Raw genomic sequence first — 4843 nt, 5'->3', positions numbered from 1 at the left:
TGGAAGCCCACCATCAACATTTAGTCCTCCAGACCACAGCCTGTTCCTATCAGCCAGACTGTCCAATTACCAATGATATTAGCTTCTCAGGACTTCCATAACAAACAACGACAACCTTAGTGGCTTAAATAACACCAACCCTGCAGTTACGGAGATTAGAGGTTGATGTGGGTTTCACAGGGCTAACATAACAATATCAACAGAGCAGAGTTCTTTCTGGAGGCTCTATGGAAGCATTCATTCCCTTGCCTTATCTAGCTTCTTGAGTCTACCTAGACTACTAGTCCACTTGTCTCATGGCTCTTTCTTTCATGTTCTAAATCAACAGTGTAACATCTCCAAATCTGTCTCTGACCCTGCTTCCTTCATCACACCTATTGTTGTTCTGACCTCTGTCTCTCTCTTATAAGGACCTTTGTCATTACATTGGGCCAACTAGAGTAATCCAAGAAAATCTCCCCATCTCAAGGTCCTTTATTACACCTGAAAAACTCCCTTCTGCCATGTGGGGTAATATATTCATAGGTTACATGGATTAGGACGTGAACATCTTGGCAGAGGATGTGTCTACCACACCAGTGGGCCTTGCCAGTACCCGCATACCTAGCCTACTTAGGCTACCACACTCTCCTCTTATACTGATCCCTCTCCCTCTCTCCCTCCCTGATGTGGTCTCTGACCGGGCAAATCGGTCTTGTTCCTGTCAGTGCTCTGATACCACACGTTAGAATGGGCAGTCCGTCCTTCCACTTCCCATACACACACAAAGGGAAGGAAAACTTAGGTTCTCAATAAAGGGTTAGCAGCAGTGTCTTAGTCCATTCAGGCTGCTTTAACAAATATAGGCTGGATGGCTTAAACAACATTTATTTCTCATAGTTCTGGAGGCTGGTAAGTCCAAGATCAAGGTGCCAGGAGATCCTGTGTCTGGTGAGGACCTGCTTCCTAGTTAGCAGATGGCCATCTTCTCTTTGTGTTCTCATATGGAGGATTTCAGAGAGAGAAAAAGCAAGCTCTCTCATGTCATCATGAGGGTTCCACCATTATGACCTAATCACCTCCTAAAGCCCACATCTCCAAACACCATCACAATGGAATTAGGGTTTCAACATATGAATTTTGTAGAGACACAAACATTCAGAATATAGCAAGTAGTCATAGGACTTGTACCAAATGGGATCTTGTCCCTCCCACAGTCATAATACAGGTCTTAGCCAGTTTATGAAGCAAAGCAGGGTGGGGATGAGTGTCAACATCCTTGACTCTCATGATCTCAGGACTACCTTGGTGGTGGGTGGGTTGTTTCTTTCCAGCTGAAGATGAAGCACGGGGAGTCCGTTCCTAAAGTAGTGTGGTGCATTGAATTATGTGCCCTCCAAACTCACTGAAGCTTGAATTGTGTCCCCAAAGTGTTATGTGTTAGAAACTTGGCCCCCACTGTGACTGTTAAGAGGCTTCTGCATTTAATCTGTTGAGATGCATTGTTTTAGTGGAAGAACATAGGCGAAATTGGGCCTCACACAGATATGTCATTGAAAAGTGATAAAAATTTTAACAGTCATTTAAATTTAAAAACAAAACAAAACAAAACAAATTTGAAGACAATTTAAAATACAGAAAAAAGTTCAGGCCAAAATTTTGGAAGAAGACCTATATTTAAACGATTAAACCTGGTGTTTGTGACACTTTTCCCTTAGAGATGTGCATTAATTCTATTATAGGTGGCTGAGAGGCTCTTTTACAAGCCTTGGAGAGACTCACTGGCATAGGGCTGAAAAAATTGTAATTCCGGACACAACAGCACAAAAAGAGGGATTGCTGTAAATCTATCCTGGTTCATGTTGAGACTCCAAAAGGCTGTAACCTGGGAAGCACGCAAAAAAAACTAAAACGTATTAAGAAACAGGCAATGGCTTACCTGTACTTATGTTGTAAGCCTGAGGCCTCTTCCATCCTTGTGAAGGGAAGCACTAAACCCTGTTTCTTTCATACAACTCTTAACAGCATTTTTAGATAATTGTGGACATTCTTCTTTGGTACCACACACAGTTCAACAATTGGTAATTTCTTCGAGTTTAGTTGCAATGTGGAATCAGAAACCTTATTATTGATCTTTCCATACTTTGTTCCATGAAAATCTGTCGGTCTGAATGGCTCTTTTGTTCACAGATGATTTTGTAACATCACACATTGGTCAACTGGAAAACAACAACAACAACTCAGTCCCAGACATTTCCTAGAGTGACCCCCAATGAGTTACACCCTTGTAGAATTCTCCTCTCCTTGAGGGCAGGCAAATCCTGTGACTTGCTTTCAAACAATAGACTATGACAAAAGCGAAGGAATTTTGCATATGTTATGGAAGTCTCTAATCAATCGACTTTCAGGTGGGAGATTATCCTGGGTGGGCCTTTCCTAAACAGACCTCTTCTCTTCTGACCTCTCTCCTCCTCTCCAGCACACCCTTCTCTGGCTTTGAAGAAACAAGCAGCCATAAGTAGTATAGCAGCAAGAACTTGGATTCTGCCAGCAACATGGGGGAGCTTAGAAAAAAGATCCTCCCCACAACTCCACATGAGAAATAAGCCTGGCTGATACCTTGGTTGCAGCCTTACGGCGCCCTGAGCTGAGGACCCAGCTGAACCCTCCCAACTCCTGACCCACAGAAACTCTCAGATAATACTGTGTGTTGTTTTACAGCCACAACATTTGTGGTAATTTGTTAGTAGTGATAGGAAACTTAAATACTGAATTACACAGATCTTCTGAATGTCTTCACATTTATTATAGAAATAACATCATCTTTGTTAATGTCACTATTGATCTCAGATAAACAACAGCAGAAAAACTACCTATCGGGGACATTTCAAGCTCACAGTAGTGGATAAAAGTTTTTTCCAAAATCCCAATTTTCACTTGAAAGCTGAAATTTTATTACTGACAACAAATACTGTCAGTTGTTTTCTTTGAAGTTGAAACCAACAGTCAAACAGAAATAGATTCGATATTATAATTTAGGTTAAATTTAGATGTTACTCTAGGTATAGGTCCAAAGTTTGTACTTGCTGATTTTGCTTGTCCTGTAGCCCACGGTTAATTTTTAAGGAAGACACATTGAGTCAGGAATCACAGGATGTGATTCCTGCCTTTGTGCCCTAAACATAACACCACTGACATATAGGTCACAAGCTGTTTGTCTTAAGATGTTTCATAGACACTCGAAGCAGATCCCACCAGCCCTGCCTTGCTCAAACCAATGAAGCAACAGATCCCCCCACAGGGCCTGCACGAGTGCCTGAGGGGTGACCTAGTGATGTCAGAGGGCCTAGCCTTCCACCTCCTGATCATGCTAAGTTCACCACTGAAGAACCATGGTGAGACTACTGTGCGAGTCCAAGGGACTTTCCACATTCCTGTTTCTTTGTTGTCCACTTCCACCAATCACCTTTCCATTTCCTTGTCATCCATTTCTGCCAGTTACCTTTCCCCACAATCTAACTCCCTACCCACGCACTTTACCTTAAATATACCTCACTCCCAGCCATCGGGAACACAGATTTGAGATTTATTTCTCCCGTTTTTCACTTGTAAACCTTTGTGAGTAAACCTTTTCCTTATTGCAAAACCAGTGCTTCTGTATTTGCCTTTCTGTTGTGTGCAGGCATAGAAACTCCATTCAGTTTGATAATGAAGTGACGGGAGCACTTTATCCATTTTTCGAGAAAATGCCTGGAAAATACAGAAGTCTTAATAACCTTAGTTTGCCAATTATTCTTCCAAGAAAAAAAAAAAAGGTGTTCCATGATATAAAGTTAGCTCAGATGGCACCTTAATCACATAAGTGCTTCTTCTTCTTCTTTTTTTTTTTTTTTTTTTTTTTTTTTTTTCTGAGAAAACTGTCGTACTTTGGTTTGCAATACACATGCTTTATGAAAACCTTCTACTTTCTCAGGCACAATATTAAAAAGTGTACTCAAGGGTTGAAATTTAATAAAACTAATAATATTTGTTGCTTCTTAACTAAAACTAGTTCTTTTTCTTTTTTTTCTTTTTAAACTGTGGAGTTGTGTTGGTGAAGACTCCAATGACGACTAGAACAGTTTGGGGCCAATCTCTTGATTTGTGCTAAAGTGCCAGAGTTTTACCCATCACTGCTTTTTCACCATCAGTGTAAAACAGTGGGAAAGGCAAATAATATCTTAGGATCACTATGAAAATAGTTATGACCTTCTGGAATCTCTGGCAGGGTCTTGGGAACTCCCCTTGGAGAATCTCTGTAACAGTGTAATGTTAGAAGGAAATTTACCAAAAATGTCCTCTCCTTTCATGAGGACATGTTGGTAGCACAGGGCAGGAAGATGGCCAGCTCCTCTCTCTGACCCTGGAATCACTTCACCGATGAAGAGGATGGGGGTCGGTTTCCACAAGACTGGACGGGTCAGCCTCATGGATCCTTCCTCCTCGCTAGGCATGGAGGAGCAAGAAATGTCATGGGCTCCTGACAGCCTTCTCCTCTGGAAGCTCCCTTCTGACTTTGGAGGTTTACGTGCCAGAATTATTTTTTGATTAGGAAATTCTTCTGTCATTGTTCCCATTCTGGCCCTCATTGGAGACCATGACTTTACTTATCCTGTCCCAGTTTGGGAGGAGTGAGGTCCAACCTGCTGTACCTGGTGTTCCCTGTTCAGGGTCCTTCTTCTTTTCTCAGATCCACTCACGACACCATCAGGGCCCTTTTCACTTCCTGTCTGAATTAAAACAGTGCACAGAGGAAAGTTGGGCAATGTCCACAGGGGTGCTGACATTTTCTATGGCTGGGCAATTTTAGAGAGGGAAGGAAGCA

The 4843-nt window shown here is 42.0% G+C and overlaps 1 pseudogene; it reads right to left on the bottom strand.

The window, feature by feature from the left end:
• Positions 1-1878: 1878 nt before the first annotated feature.
• LOC134368840 (U6atac minor spliceosomal RNA) lies at positions 1879-1997 on the bottom strand (annotated as a pseudogene).
• Between the last annotated feature and the right edge of the window lie 2846 nt (positions 1998-4843).

Source organism: Cynocephalus volans, chromosome X (genome assembly GCF_027409185.1).
Source record: "Cynocephalus volans isolate mCynVol1 chromosome X, mCynVol1.pri, whole genome shotgun sequence".
Lineage (NCBI taxonomy): Eukaryota > Metazoa > Chordata > Mammalia > Dermoptera > Cynocephalidae > Cynocephalus > Cynocephalus volans.
Note: the sequence above shows the minus strand (reverse complement) of the source record. Positions and strands in the feature narration are given on the sequence as shown.